We start from the raw sequence: 17,113 nt of genomic DNA on the forward strand, positions 1-17,113 counted from the left end.
ACGGGACAAGGGTGAAGAAAACAAGAATCTGACAAAGACAGAAGCAGAAACAGAGAGAGAAATAGAGACCTAATCAGAGGGAAAAAAGGGAACAGGTGGGAGAGAGTAAAGGAGGTAGTTAGAGGAGATGAGGAACAGCTGGGGGAAGGAAAGGGAGAGAAGGTAACCTAATACGACCAGCAGGGGGAAACGAAGTGAAGAGAAAGAACAGGAACAAGACATAACATGACAATACATGACAATCAAGGACATCAACCACTCGGGACACCCGTCACCCCGCTTTCATCCAGAAGGCGAGGTCAGTACAGGTGCATCAAAGCTGGGACCGAGAGACTGAAAAACAACTTCTATATCAAGTCCATCAGACTGTTAAATAGCCATCACTTGCTGGCTACCACCTGGTTACGCAACTCTGCACCTTAGAGGCTGCTTCCCTATATACATGGAATCACTTTAATAATGGAACACAAATCACTTTAATAATGTTTACATACTGCTTTACTCATCTCAAATGTGTATACAGTATTCTATTCTACTGTATTTTAGTCAATGCCACTCAGACATTGCTTGTCCTAACTGTTATATATTTCTTAAGTCCGATATTTTACTTTTAGATGTGTGTGTATTGTTGTGAACTGTTGGGTACTACTGCACTGCTGGAACGTGAAACACAAGCATTTCGCTACACCCGCAATAACATCTGCTAATATGTGTATATGACCAATAAAATTTGATTTGATTTGATGTGTGTCATGACCAGCCTTCCAAAGCATTTCATGGCTACATACAGTATGTCAGTGCTACAGTGCGGTCGTCATTTAGACAGGTTACCTTGGCGTTCTTGGGTACAGGGACTATGGTGGTCTGCTTGAAATACGTACTGTATGTAGGTATTACAGACTCAGTCAGGGAGAGGTTGAAAATGTCAGTGAAGACACTTTCCAACTGGTCAGCCCATGCTTTGAGTAAGCGTCCTGTTATTCCATCTGGCCCTGCAGCTTTGGGAATGTTAAGCTGTTTGCAGATCATACACACATTGGCTATAGAGAGTGTGCTCACCCAGTCATCTGGAAAAGATAGTGCTCTCATGCACAGTTCAGTGTTGCTTGTCTCGAAGCTAGCATATAAAGCATGTAGCTCGTCTGGTAGGCTTGCATCTCTGGACAGCTCTCAGCTAGGTTTCCCTTTGTAAATCCGTGAAAGTTTGCATCCCTTCCCAAATCCGACAAGCGACAAGCGCCAGAGCCAGTGTTAAAGCGGCAGCTCTAGCCTTTAGCTCACTGCAATTGTTGCCTATGGCTTCTGGTTGGGATACATACAGTATCTGTCAAAGGTTTGGACAGACCTACTCATCAGGGTTTTTATTTATTTAGACTATTTTCTACATTGTAGAATAATAATGAAGACATCAAAACTATGAAATAGCACATATGGAATCGTAATCAAAATATATTTTAGATTTTAGATTCTTCAAAGTAACGACCCTTTGCCTTGATGACAGCTTTGCACAATCTTGGCATTCTCTTAACCAGCTTCATGAGGTAGTCGCCTGGAATGGATTTCAATTAACAGGTGTGCCTTATTAAAAGTGAATTTGATTAACTTGTTGGAAAGGTGGCATCTTCTTATGGTGCCACGTTGAAGATCACTGAGCTATTCATTAAGGGCATTCTACTGCAAATGTTTGTCTAATGAGATTGCAGGGCTGTGTGCTCGATTTTATACAGTTGTCGCTGAAATAGCGAATCCACTAATTTAAGGGGTGTCCACATACTTTTGTATATACTGTATAGTGTAGGACAGACACTTCAAAACCTGATTTTTTTCTTCTTCTGTGTTTCGCCATTTAATAATGTGTTATTCAATGTGTTTCTATGGGCTATTGTATACATTTACATTTAAGTCATTTAGCAGACGCTCTTATCCAGAGCGACTTACAAATTGGTGCATTCACCTTATGACATCCAGTGGAACAGCCACTTTACAATAGTACATCTAAATATTTTAAGGGGGGGGGGGGGTGAGAAGGATTACTTTATCCTATCCTAAGTATTCCTTAAAGAGATGGGGTTTCAGGTGTCTCCGGAAGGTGGTGATTGACTCCGCTGTCCTGGCGTCGTGAGGGAGTTTGTTCCACCATTGGGGAGCCAGAGCAGCGAACAGTTTTGACTGGGCTGAGCGGGAACTGTACTTCCTCAGTGGTAGGGAGGCGAGCAGGCCAGAGGTGGATGAACGCAGTGCCCTTATTTGAGTGTAGGGCCTGATCAGAGCCTGGAGATACTGAGGTGCCGTTCCCCTCACAGCTCCGTAAGCAAGCACCATGGTCTTGTAGCGGATGCGAGCTTCAACTGGAAGCCAGTGGAGAGAGCGGAGGAGCGGGGTGACGTGAGAGAACTTGGGAAGGTTGAACACTAGACGGGCTGCGGCGTTCTGGATGAGTTGTAGGGGTTTAATGGCACAGGCAGGGAGCCCAGCCAACAGCGAGTTGCAGTAATCCAGACGGGAGATGACAAGTGCCTGGATTAGGACCTGCGCCGCTTCCTGTGTGAGGCAGGGTCGTACTCTGCGGATGTTGTAGAGCATGAACCTACAGGAACGGGCCACCGCCTTGATGTTAGTTGAGAACGACAGGGTGTTGTCCAGGATCACGCCAAGGTTCTTAGCGCTCTGGGAGGAGGACACAATGGAGTTGTCAACCGTGATGGCGAGATCATGGAACGGGCAGTCCTTCCCCGGGAGGAAGAGCAGCTCCGTCTTGCCGAAGTTCAGCTTGAGGTGGTGATCCGTCATCCACACTGATATGTCTGCCAGACATGCAGAGATGCGATTCGCCACCTGGTCATCAGAAGGGGGAAAGGAGAAGATTAATTGTGTGTCGTCTGCATAGCAATGATAGGAGAGACCATGTGAGGTTATGACAGAGCCAAGTGACTTGGTGTATAGCGAGAATAGGAGAGGGCCTAGAACAGAGCCCTGGGGGACACCAGTGGTGAGAGCGCGTGGTGAGGAGACAGATTCTCGCCACGCCACCTGGTAGGAGCGACCTGTCAGGTAGGACGCAATCCAAGCGTGGGCCGCGCCAGAGATGCCCAACTCGGAGAGGGTGGAGAGGAGGATCTGATGGTTCACAGTATCGAAGGCAGCCGAAAGGTCTAGAAGGATGAGAGCAGAGGAGAGAGAGTTAGCTTTAGCGGTGCGGAGCGCCTCCGTGATACAGAGAAGAGCAGTCTCAGTTGAATGACTAGTCTTGAAACCTGACTGATTTGGATCAAGAAGGTCATTCTGAGAGAGATAGCGGGAGAGCTGACCAAGGACGGCACGTTCAAGAGTTTTGGAGAGAAAAGAAAGAAGGGATACTGGTCTGTAGTTGTTAACATCGGAGGGATCGAGTGTAGGTTTTTTCAGAAGGGGTGCAACTCTCGCTCTCTTGAAGACGGAAGGGACGTAGCCAGCGGTCAGGGATAAGTTGATGAGCGAGGTGAGGTAAGGGAGAAGGTCTCCGGAAATGGTCTGGAGAAGAGAGGAGGGGATAGGGTCGAGCGGGCAGGTTGTTGGGCGGCCGGCCGTCACAAGACGCGAGATTTCATCTGGAGAGAGAGGGAGAAAGAGGTCAGAGCACAGGGTAGGGCAGTGTGAGCAGAACCAGCGGTGTCATTTGACTTAGCAAACGAGGATCGGATGTCGTCGACCTTCTTTTCAAAATGGTTGACGAAGTCATCTGCAGAGAGGGAGGGGGGGGGGGAGGATTCAGGAGGGAGGAGAAGGTGGCAAAGAGCTTCCTAGGGTTAGAGGCAGATGCTTGGAATTTAGAGTGGTAGAAAGTGGCTTTAGCAGCAGAGACAGAGGAGGAAAATGTAGAGAGGAGGCAGTGAAAGGATACCAGGTCCGCAGGGAGGCGAGTTTTCCTCCATTTCCGCTCGGCTGCCCGGAGCCCTGTTCTGTGAGCTCGCAATGAGTCATCAATCCACGGAGCGGGAGGGGAGGACCGAGCCGGCCTGGAAGATAGGGGACATAGAGAGTCAAAGGATGCAGAAAGGGAGGAGAGGAGGGTTGAGGAGGCAGAATCAGGAGATAGGTTGGAGAAGGTTTGAGCAGAGGGAAGAGATGATAGTATGGAAGAGGAGAGAGTAGCGGGGGAGAGAGAGCGAAGGTTGGGACGGCGCGATACCATCCGAGTAGGGGCAGTGTGGGAAGTGTTGGATGAGAGCGAGAGGGAAAAGGATACAAGGTAGTGGTCGGAGACTTGGAGGGGAGTTGCAATGAGGTTAGTGGAAGAACAGCATCTAGTAAAGATGAGGTCGAGCGTATTGCCTGCCTTGTGAGTAGGGGGGGAAGGTGAGAGGGTGAGGTCAAAAGAGGAGAGGAGTGGAAAGAAGGAGGCAGAGAGGAATGAGTCAAAGGTAGACGTGGGGAGGTTAAAGTCGCCCAGAACTGTGAGAGGTGAGCCGTCCTCAGGAAAGGAGCTTATCAATGCATCAAGCTCATTGATGAACTCTCCGAAGGGACCTGGAGGGCGATAAATGATAAGGATGTTAAGCTTGAAAGGGCTGGTAACTGTGACAGCATGAAATTCAAAGGAGGCGATAGACAGATGGGTAAGGGGAGAAAGAGAGAATGACCACTTGGGAGAGATAAGGATCCCAATGCCACCACCCCGCTGACCAGAAGCTCTCGGGGTGTGCGAGAACACGTGGGCGGATGAAGAGAGAGCAGTAGGAGTAGCAGTGTTATCTGTGGTGATCCATGTTTCTGTCAGTGCCAAGAAGTCGAGGGACTGGAGGGAGGCATAGGCTGAGATTAACTCTGCCTTGTTGGCCGCAGATCGGCAGTTCCAGAGGCTACCGGAGACCTGGAACTCCACATGGGTCGTGCGCGCTGGGACCACCAGATTAGGGTGGCAGCGGCCACGCGGTGTGGAGCGTTTGTATGGTCTGTGCAGAGAGGAGAGAACAGGGATAGACAGACACATAGTTGACAGGCTACAGAAGAGGCTACGCTAATGCAAGGAGATTGGAATGACAAGTGGACTACACGTCTCGAATGTTCAGAAAGTTAAGCTTACGTAGCAAGAATCTTATTGACTAAAATGAATAAAATGATACAGTACTGCTGAAGTAGGCTAGCTGGCAGTGGCTGCGTTGTTGACTTTGTAGGCTAGCTGGCAGTGGCTGCGTTGTTGACACTACACTAATCAAGTCGTTCCATTGAGTGTAATAGTTTCTACAGTGCTGCTATTCGGGGGCTAGCTGGCTAGCTAGCAGTGTTGATTACGTTACGTTGCGTTAAAAGAACGACAATAGCTGGCTAGCTAACCTAGAAAATCGCTCTAGACTACACAATTATCTTTGATACACAGACGGCTATGTAGCTAGCTATGTAGCTAGCTACGATCAAACAAATCAAACCGTTGTGCTGTAATGAAATGAAATGAAAAATGTGATACTACCTGTGGAGCGAAGCGGAATGCGACCGGGTTGTTGAGTGCGGAAGTTCTATTCAGTAGACGTTGGCTAGCTGTTGGCTAGCTAGCAGTGTCTCCTATGTTAAGGACGACAAATAGCTGGCTAGCTAACCTCGGTAAATTAAGATAATCACTCTAAGACTACACGCTCTAAACTACACAATTATCTTGGATACGAAGACAGCAAAGACAACTATGTAGCTAGCTAACACTACACTAATCAAATCAAATCAAATCAAATCAAATTTATTTATATAGCCCTTCGTACATCAGCTGATATCTCAAAGTGCTGTACAGAAACCCAGCCTAAAACCCCAAACAGCAAACAATGCAGGTGTAAAAGCACGGTGGCTAGGAAAAACTCCCTAGAAAGGCCAAAACCTAGGAAGAAACCTAGAGAGGAACCGGGCTATGTGGGGTGGCCAGTCCTCTTCTGGCTGTGCCGGGTAGAGATTATAACAGAACATGACCAAGATGTTCAAATGTTCATAAATGACCAGCATGGTCAAATAATAATAAGGCAGAACAGTTGAAACTGGAGCAGCAGCACAGTCAGGTGGACTGGGGACAGCAAGGAGCCATCATGTCAGGTAGTCCTGGGGCACGGTCCTAGGGCTCAGGTCCTCCGAGAGAGAGAAAGAAAGAGAGAATTAGAGAGAGCATATGTGGGGTGGCCAGTCCTCTTCTGGCTGTGCCGGGTGGAGATTATAACAGAACGTGGCCAAGATGTTCAAATGTTCATAAATGACCAGCATGGTTGAATAATAGTAAGGCAGAACAGTTGAAACTGGAGCAGGAGCATGGCCAGGTGGACTGGGGACAGCAAGGAGTCCTCATGTCAGGTAGTCCTGGGACATGGTCCTAGGGCCCAGGCCAGTTGAAACTGGAGCAGCAGCATGGCCAGGTGGACTGGGGACAGCAAGGAGTCATCATGTCAGGTAGTCCTGGGGCATGGTTCTAGGGCTCAGGTCCTCCGAGAGAGAGAAAGAAAGAGAGAAGGAGAGAATTAGAGAACGCACACTTAGATTTACACAGGACACCGAATAGGACAGGAGAAGTACTCCAGATAAACAAACTGACCCTAGCCCCCCGACACATAAACTACTGCAGCATAAATACTGGAGGCTGAGACAGGAGGGGTCAGGAGACACTGTGGCCCCATCCGAGGACACCCCGGACAGGGCCAAACAGGAAGGATATAACCCCACCCACTTTGCCAAAGCACAGCCCCCACACCACTAGAGGGAAATCTTCAACCACCAACTTACCATCCTGAGACAAGGCCGAGTATAGCCCACAAAGATCTCCGACACGGTACAACTCAGGGGGGCCCAGACAGGCCGACCACAACAGTGAATCAACCCACCCAGGTGACGCACCCCCCAGGGACGGCACGAGAGAGCCCCAGCAAGCCAGTGACTCAGCCCCGTAACAGGGTTAGAGGCAGAGAATCCCAGTGGAAAAAGGGGAACCGGCCAGGCAGAGACAGCAAGGGCGGTCCGTTGCTCCAGAGCCTTTCCGTTCACCTTCCCACTCCTGGGCCAGACTACACTCAATCATATGACCCACTGAAGAGATGAGTCTTCAGTAAAGACTTAAAGGTTGAGACCGAGTTTGCGTCTCTGACATGGGTAGGCAGACCGTTCCATAAAAATGGAGCTCTATAGGAGAAAGCCCTGCCTCCAGCTGTTTGCTTAGAAATTCTAGGGACAATTAGGAGGCCTGCGTCTTGTGACCGTAGCGTACGTATAGGTATGTACGGCAGGACCAAATCAGAGAGGTAGGTAGGAGCAAGCCCATGTAATGCTTTGTAGGTTAGCAGTAAAACCTTGAAATCAGCCCTTGCTTTGACAGGAAGCCAGTGTAGAGAGGCTAGCACTGGAGTAATATGATCAAATTTTTTGGTTCTAGTCAGGATTCTAGCAGCCGTATTTAGCACTAACTGAAGTTTATTTAGTGCTTTATCCGGGTAGCCGGAAAATAGAGCATTGCAGTAGTCTAACCTAGAAGTGACAAAAGCATGGATTAATTTTTCTGCATCATTTTTGGACAGAAAGTTTCTGATTTTTGCAATGTTACGTAGATGGAAAAAAGCTGTCCTCGAAATGGTCTTGATATGTTCTTCAAAAGAGAGATCAGGGTCCAGAGTAACGCCGAGGTCCTTCACAGTTTTATTTGAGACGACTGTACAACCATTAAGATTAATTGTCAGATTCAACAGAAGATCTCTTTGTTTCTTGGGACCTAGAACAAGCATCTCTGTTTTGTCCGAGTTTAATAGTAGAAAGTTTGCAGCCATCCACTTCCTTATGTCTGAAACACATGCTTCTAGCGAGGGCAATTTTGGTGCTTCACCATGTTTCATTGAAATGTACAGCTGTGTGTCATCCGCATAGCAGTGAAAGTTTACATTATGTTTTCGAATAACATCCCCAAGAGGTAAAATATATAGTGAAAACAATAGTGGTCCTAAAACAGAACCTTGAGGAACACCGAAATGTACAGTTGATTTGTCAGAGGACAAACCATTCACAGAGACAAACTGATATCTTTCCGACAGATAAGACCTAAACCAGGCCAGAACATGTCCGTGTAGACCAATTTGGGTTTCCAATCTCTCCAAAAGAATGTGGTGATCGATGGTATCAAAAGCAGCACTAAGGTCTAGGAGCACGAGGACAGATGCAGAGCCTCGGTCCGATGCCATCAAAATGTCATTTACCACCTTCACAAGTGCCGTCTCAGTGCTATGATGGGGTCTAAAACCAGACTGAAGCATTTCGTATACATTGTTTGTCTTCAGGAAGGCAGTGAGTTGCTGCGCAACAGCCTTCTCTAAAATCTTTGAGAGGAATGGAAGATTCGATATAGGCCGATAGTTTTTTTTTTTAATCAAGTCGTTCAGTTGAGTGTAATAGTTTCTACAGTGCTGCTATTCGGTAGACGGTGGACGTTTGCTAGCTGGCTAGCTGCTGGGCAGATAGCAGTGTAGACTACGTTAGGACGACGAAATACGAAGTTGCAATAGAAGTGCTGACTGTTTCACTTTGTTGTCCTCTTTCTTTTCCTTTTTCTTCTGTCCTTCTTTTGTCCTTATTTTGTCTTCCTTTCTTCTGTTAACTAGATATTTTTTGTTGTTATTCTTTGTAAGCTAGCTAGCTTCTTCCAGGAGAGTCCCTAGCAACTGCTTAGCAACAAGTAAACAATTCTGCTAGCAATTCAGCTAGCTAAGATAACTGTACAATTTTATGAAAAATAGTTAATTTTTCAAAAGCCTGTCTTTTTTGGTTTGTTCCTTGTTTTGTCTTCTATTGAGTCTTGCAGTTTTCTCTTGATTTTTTCGATGTACTTCACTTCACAAAAACATTTAAATCTCAATATATACAGGAGCTCATTTTTCAGCAGCTGCTCAATTTAGAACTCCGGAACACATTAGCTGGTAGGGATCTGCTCTGACTCCAGCACACCTGTCTCCAACCACACAATCACACCTATTGTAGTAAAGATCAAATGTAATATTTTATCAAATCATTTTTTCATATTTAACCTACAGGGCTCCTAAAATTAAAAAAGTAAAGGTGAGAGTGTCAAGAACACGATGGTGTTCTCCGTTATGCTCCATGACCCCCACAAGCATCATGGGAATCGTCTGAAGTCGGTACCGCCGATATGCCAACTTCTGTCTGTGGCGACCGAACAGTTTGGGCTACACATTAATATGGCCCCTCTATGGAAACTGTTTACTCTCATGAACACGTACATGTTGGTTGTATTTGCTTTAGGACGCCCACAAGCCTCACAAGAGTCGTCTGAATGGAAGTGTACACTGAGTGTACATAGACTGACCAGGTGAATCCCAGTGAAAGCTGTGATCCTTTACTTTTTAAATCCACTTCCATTAGTGTAGTTTTAAAGCCTTGAGACAATTGAGACATACATTTTGTATGTGTGCCATTCAGAGGGTGAATGGGCAAGACAAAAGATTTAAGTGGCTTTGAATGGTGTATGGTAGTAGGTGCCAGGCATAAGAGTTTGTGTCACGGGCTGCAATGCTGCGTGGTTTTTCATGCAGTTTTCCGTGTGTATCATAAATATTCCACCACCTTAAGAACATCCAACCAACTTGACACAACTGTGGGAAGCATTGGAGATAACATGGGCCAGCATCCCTGTGGAATGCTTTTGACACCTTGTAGAGTCCATGCCCTGACGAATCGAGGCTGTTCTGAAGGTGAAAGGGGGGGTGGGTGAAACTCAATATTAGGACTACCAAAAAAAACGACCCAAAACATGTCTGCATTGAAGGTCCCCAAGAACACAGTGGCCTCCATCATTCTTAAATGGAAGAAGTTTGGAACCACAAAGACTCTTCCTAGAGCTGGCCGCCCGGCCAAACTGAGAAATTAGGGAGAAGGGCCATGGTCAGGGAGGTGACCAAGAACTTAATGGTCACTATGACATTGCTAGTGCATGATGGGACAAAAACATCCCGGCTGGCCACACCCTCCCCTAACCCGGACTATGCTGGGCCAATTGTGCGCCACCCCATGGGTCTCCCAGTCGCGGCCGGCTGCAACACAGCCTGGGATCGAACCAGGATCTGTAGTGTACGCAGCTAGCCCTCCTCCTTTATGTGGTATCATTACGTCAATGGTTTCCTCTGTCCTTCAAAATCAGTCTATTCCGGTGGTCCCTTCAGAAGTACAGAGCAGGTGGTAAGACCGGTACTTATTGGTTCCCAAGAGCGATGGAGCGTTGCTTCCCATCCTGGACTTGTGTGTTTTAAACGAACATATCAAGGTTTGCAAGTTTAAAATGCTTACAATTTGCTGGCTATTGCAGTCACCGGCTATTGGTAGTCAAAGTCATTTAAAAAAAAAACTGTAATGCAGTTGAATAGTAATAATGACATGAACATGAATTGGGATCAGTGGCGACCCGTATTTCAGGGTAGGTAGGGCAGGGCCCCACGTGTTTTTTTTGTGGGGGGGGGGGCTTGTCTTTTTTTGCATTAATACTTGTCAAATATCAGTTTGCAAACAATGTAAAAAAAAACATTTTTAAACTAATATCTCAATAAAGCCACATACAAACATGGTCCCTTTTTTGTTTTCTTGAGTAAGGCAGCTCCTAGCTCAGTGCTTTCTGTGGTGGTGGGGCAAGCCAGCAGAAAACTGGCTCAGTGTTCTGCCAATCATGGGGACACTACGTCACAGCCAAGTCCAAGGGTAGAGCTAGAAAATTCTAGCCCCTTGGGTGCTGCCCTAGAGTTACATTAGAAGTGCCCATCCATGAAGGCTCAAGGTCATTGGCCACAGATAACATGATGTCAAATCACGTTGATTGGACTGATCATGTCAACATCATACTTTGAAAATCTTAGCTATCAGTCATCATCATGAATCAAGTCGACAATCTACTGGCAAATCCGTTTTAATCCTTGTCATATGAAGATAAATTATAGATTCGGTGCTCATCAGCCATTGGATATAAACATTAACATTACACAATAAGTTTGAAATTGCAAATTCAACAATGAGTGGTTTGGACAGAATCAGTGACAGTGGCTAACTGCAAGCATTGCAAAGTGATCACTAGCCTGCTATTCAGAGGAGTGCTGTGTGGTCCCAAATCTGGGATCAAGTTAAAATAATAAACATTCAACATTGGTCATGGGAAAATACATTTTGAACTGTCATCCAACATGGAATTGTAAATCTGGCCTCTTTCTAGAGCTACGAGCTGACAATCAATGACATCATCATGATTCGATCTTGTTTTTTTCATATTTCCCAGTTGTTTTGAAAGCACCATAAATCCAGAGAATGACAGACTTTGATGACAAAATTTACCCACGAAGGACCACCGCGCCACCTAGTTCAAGTGAACACAGCACAACAAGGTGAGTCCAAAAATGTATTGTAGGCTGCTGCATAAATTATGCAATATGCCAGGGAGATATGTATACTGAAGCTATGAAAGTAATAGTAAGTGTATATTGTATAGTAAGATGTTAGTAGCCCATGTGCTTCACCCTAATAATTTGGTCTATTTACACCTCTTAATTTCGTCTACTGTTCTGACTTGGTGGTGCACACGTAGCCTATAACCTGCTTTAGAGAAATGTAATCATCAATCATTGTAAGAGCTTTCATTGTCTGCTTATGTGCCGCGTTTATTTATCCTATGGTTCTGACTTGGTGTACAAGGAGAATACTTTAAGAACGGCCCATGTTCTGAATTCTGTCGCTGTACATTTCAAAAGTGCAAAACAAATAGTTATATTGACTTTGTCCGTCCGAGCTCGCTCATTAATGTCTTAATCAAAATTACGGATTGCCTCTTATCCACTTGTCGTGCCCTTATGCCATAGTTTGTACATCTCAATTGTCATTAGAAACCACATTTGTTTAAGCAAGTCAGCCATATAAGCTATGTTTTTTTAAAGGCAGTAAATGAGGCTGAATGAACTGTTTCGCTGCCAGACAAGGCTCCGCTGATAACCAGGTGTAGCAGTGGTGTTACGGATCCCTCTGGAACTTTCATTACACACACCTGGCCCCTATATTCCCAGTGAATACAAATTGTATAAGTGTGTCCTTGGTTCACCATTGTCCTGTCAATTATTGTTACAATGTCCGTTGGTGCGTGTGAGAACCTGTGCTATGTTTTGGCTTTCGTGCCATTGTGGATTGCACAGATGATTACGGGTGTCACGTTCTGACCTTTATTTCCTTTGTTTTGTCATTATTTAGTATGGTCAGGGCGTGAGTTGGGGTGGGCAGTCTATGTTTGTTTTTCTATGATTTGGGTATTTCTATGTTTCGGCCTAGTATGGTTCTCAATCAGAGGCAGGTGTCATTAGTTGTCTCTGATTGAGAATCATACTTAGGTAGCCTGGGTTTCACTGTGTGTTTGTGGGTGATTGTTCCTGTCTCTGGGTTTTGCACCAGATAGGGCTGTTTTGGTTTTCACGGTTCTTGTTTTTGTTAGTTTGTTCATGTGAAGTGATTTATTAAAACATGAATCAAAATAACCACGCTGCGCTTTGGTCCGCCTCTCCGTCAATGGAAGAAATCCCTTACAACGGGTCTCGTCCCGTGTGTTAATCATTGTGCACTTGTTATTTATTTGAGGGAACTCCTCGCTCTTTTGTTTGGATTTCTACCCTGTGTTTTGTATACAGTTCGTTTGGTCTTCGTCCCCGTGCCTTTACACAACACGCCATAATTTGGGTGTAATAAAAAAAACTATTACGCATTACGCACTCCTGCACCTATCTCCCGACTCATTCATACCAATGTGACAAGTGGTAAGATGTTCAGACTCCTGTTGGGACAGCTTTATGTAGGCCCCAACAGTTTGTGGGCACTGTTTGTCACCAATATAGTGCAATTAATGTATTGTTTAGTGTTGTGTAGTGGCTTTGCTGGCATTCATCCCACAAAGTTTTTATTTTTGCCCCACCAATATTTACATGGTAATATTGCCACTGGTTGGGATTTGTCACAGTTTCTGTTTAATTTGATTGTTGTTTCCTTGGGTTACCACTGGAAGGCATCCTTACCTTGTTTTCTAGTTTGCAGGTTCCACTGATTATTACTTATATAGGATTCACCTGTGTTTAACGACCTTCTTTGATCACCTGGTTGCCTTGTTATTTAGGTTCCTCAGTTGGCCTGTATCTTTGCTTTGGTCTCATGTTTTATTAGTGTTCTTGTGCGGTTGCCATGTTTCTGTTAAGACTAAGTAAAAGATCTGGATTTACCCTTACGTCTGCTTGCTGTGTTTCTCTGCGCCTGGGTTCGAGTTCGTACAAGCATTATTGTTACAGTAGACCTAAGCCATTAATGAACCCAGCAGAGATTTCTCAGTCATCCGAGGAATATTTCATGGGCTCTCGCCCACCATGGAACTGTGATTGGCCACCATGAGGCGTGGCTGCAGACATTGTCGGATGATTTAAGAACTCTTGTGTCTGCTCTGTAGACAGGACGGGTGGGAGCAACGGCTGCTGCACCTGTGACTGTTCCTAATCCTTCACTCTCTACCAGTTCAGCATCTTCCTCCCTTCGGGAGTCTCATCTCCCATTACTGGAGCGCTATGAGGAGTTTCCTGGGAGGTGTCGTGGGTTCCTGATCCAATGTTCCCTGGCCTTCGAGCTGCAGGCATCAACGTTTCCTACCGAGTGTTCCAGAGTGGCATACGTCATCTTCTTTCTCTTAGGACGAGCTCTGGCCTGGGCCATGGCCATATAGGAGCAGTAACGAGACATTTGTTTTAATTGGAAAAGTTTCACCCAGGAGATGAAGAGGGTTTTTGATCACCCCATCAGTGACAGGAACGCTGCTCAAAGACTCAATGCGCTTTGGCAGGGCAGCCGTAGTGTAACTGATTGCGCCATTAACTTTCGGATGCTTCCCGCTGTGAGCGGATGGAATACAGAGGCACTTCACTCAGCCTTTCTGAACGGACTCAGCGAGGTTCTCAAGGATGCACTGGATTCCCAGGACAACCCCGACACTCTGGATGAGCTTATCGTTCTGGCCATCCGGATTGACAACCGGCTTCAGGAACATCGTCATGAGAGGACGGATGGGTTCCGAATTGTTTCCAGTGTTTCGGGTCCCTCTGAGAGTCATTTCGTCATTTGTTCCACTGCCTTATGCTGCGTCTGCTTCTCATCAGAGTTCTCAATTCGGCTCTTGTTCTCCTTCATATCCTTCAGAGGAGTCGACGCAATTGGGATGCACCAGACTTTCAGCTCTGGAGAGAAGGCACAGCATTAACGAGCAACGTTGTCTTTACTGTGGACAGTCTGGACATTTCAGTGCCTTCTGTCCCAAGCTGACGGGAAACGGGATAACTTGTCAGTAGTTGGGAGAATACTGACGAGTCAGATACAGTCTCCAGCTGCCGAATTGGTATGCACCTTGCTTCCGGCCAACCTGCGGTGGGACAATGGGCAGTTGGACATTCCTGCATTTATAGACATGGGGCTACCGGCTGTTTTCTGGATCGTACATTAGCTCGCCAACAGGGGCTGCCTCTCACTAAGCTGAGCATTACGTTGTCGGTCACTGCGCTGGATGGTCAACTCTTCGGTTCTGGGAAGGTGAAGCAACTCACCAGGCCTATCAGCTACAAGTTCTGTATTATCATGTGGAGTTTATCCAGTTATATTAGGTGTACTCTCCTGAGCTTCCGCTGGTTCTTGGACATCCTTGGCTTTCTATCCATAATCCTCAAATTGACAGGCCCTCAGGAAGAGTTCTGGGATGGAATCCTTCATGACAGTCCACCTGCCAGCAACGCTCTCCACATCTTTCTGGCCCTGCTTGTCTGGAGGCTTACGATTCCCCTGTTTCCCCGGCTGGGGATGACAAGCCTGATCTTCTCCAAGTCCGTGGTTGAACACATCCACTTGTTTGTGAAGGACGAAAAGTGAGTTTTGTGTTCCTCAGATCTCCTTCCTGGGGTACATCGTGTCTCAGGGCTGTGTATGGATGGACTCCCAAAAGGTAGAAGCGGTGGTCAACTGGCCACGGCACAGCAGAGTCAAGTGGTTTTGGGGTTTTGCTCATTTCTACCATAGATTTGTGAGAGACTTCATTTCTGTGGCTGCACAATTGACTGTGCTCATCAAGGGCTCAGCTGGACATGTAAGCTGGACTCCTGCTGCTGAGAAGGAGTTCCAGGACCTGAAACGCGGTTTTCTTTTGCCCCCATTCTAGTTCATGCGGATCCTTCTCTTCCCTTCATGGTAGAGGTGGATGCCTCTGACGTTGGCGTGGGTGCGCTTCTGTCTCAGCTCTCAGCTAAAGACCAAAAGCTTCATCCCTTCGTCTGCAGGCGTCTCAATCCAGCAGAGAGGAACTATTATATCGGCAATCGGGAGCTTCTTGCGGTCAAACTGGCTTTGGAGGATTGGCGGCAATGGTTGGAGGGTCCGGAACATCCCTTGACGGTTTGGATTGACCACAAGATCCTGGCCTACATCCAGGAGGCTAAATGCCACAGACCCCGACAGGCTTGTTGGGCTCTTTTCTTCACTTGGTTCAGATTCACGTTTTCTTACCGTCTGAGGTCTAAGAACGTGAAGTCGGATACCCAGCTCCAATGAGGATTGGCTGCTTGGATCCATCATCCCCAGGTCGCTCATTCTTGCGACGGTGTCCTGGGGTATAGAGACTGTAGCGAGGGAGGTGCAGGGTAGGGAGGCAGTTCCTGATGGCTGTCCTTCTAACAGACTTTTGTTCCTCTTCCATCTAAAATTTGTTAGCTGACTGGCTAATTGAGTGACTGCCAGTGACTGAAAGAACAACAGAAAAACTGCTTCTGCACAACCACATTTCGAAATTGCACCTGGTGCATTCTACTATTGTTACTCTCAATAGTAAGTTGAGACTGAGTTACGGCGATGTCACTTGTGCCTGATGTCACTTATGCCTGGAATCGGCCCTGGCTGAGTCAATTGTCACTGGATGGTTACCTCACCCATGTAGTTTGTGTACTGTCACTAATTTACCTGCAGCTAGAGACATTTAGCAGGAAAGGCTTTTGATGATATCTGAGATGAAATGGTTAATTTTATTGATTTATTTAAAAAGGCAAGTCAGTTAAGAACAAATTCTTATTTACAATGACGGCCTTCCCAAAAGAACTCCTGCGGGGAAGGCCATCATTGTAAATAAGGCAGGGATTAAAAATAAATCTATACAAATATAGGACAAGACACACATCACAAGAGAGACAATACAACACTACATAAAGAGAGACCTAAGACAATATCATAACATGGCAGCAACACATTACAACACAGTATGGTAGAAATCACTCTGTCATCCCCCTCTCCTCTCTGTCTCATCCCTCTTCTTCCTCCTCCTCCCCCTCCTCCTCCCAGTCCCTCTGAGGTGTTCTTCGGTAGTGGTGATGGCAGGATAGGCGGCCGCTATATGAAGGTGGTGTATCGGGGCTACACAGATGACACCTTCACTACCAGACAACCTCTGACCCCTGAAACACAACACCTGGGAATACTGGGCCCGGTGCTGAGGGCTGAGGTAGGGGACATCCTACAGGTGGTGTTTCTGAACAAGGCAGACAGGAACTACAGTATCCAGCCTCACGGCCTCCACTTCGACAAACAATACCAGGGAACCAGTTACCAAGACGGTGTAGAGAAGCCAGGCTCGGCTGTGTCTCCAGGCTCCAGGTTCACCTATACCTGGAAGGTGTTGGATGGTCCCTCCCTCTCTGACCCTCCCTGTTTGTCCTACCTGTACTACTCTGGCTCCTCCCCTGTAGAGGACACCAACGCTGGCCTGTCCGGACCATTACTGGTCTGTAGGCCTGGAGCACTGGGGGACCACGGCAAGCAGATGAACGTGGACAGGGAGTTGTTCCTGCTGTTCTCTGTAATGGATGAGAACCTGAGCTGGTACCTTCAGAGGAACATAGAGACCTATGGATCGGACCAGTCAGACCCAGACAACCAAGACTTTCAGGAGAGCAACAATATGCACGCGGTGAATGGCTTCATGTACGGAAACCTTCCAGGCCTGGATATGTGTTCCGGGGACAGGGTTTTTTGGTACACGTTTGGGCTGGGTACGGAGGTGGATATCCATGGGGTGTACTGGGAGGGGAAC

This window comes from Oncorhynchus gorbuscha, linkage group LG24, assembly GCF_021184085.1.
Source record: "Oncorhynchus gorbuscha isolate QuinsamMale2020 ecotype Even-year linkage group LG24, OgorEven_v1.0, whole genome shotgun sequence".
NCBI classification, from domain to species: domain Eukaryota; kingdom Metazoa; phylum Chordata; class Actinopteri; order Salmoniformes; family Salmonidae; genus Oncorhynchus; species Oncorhynchus gorbuscha.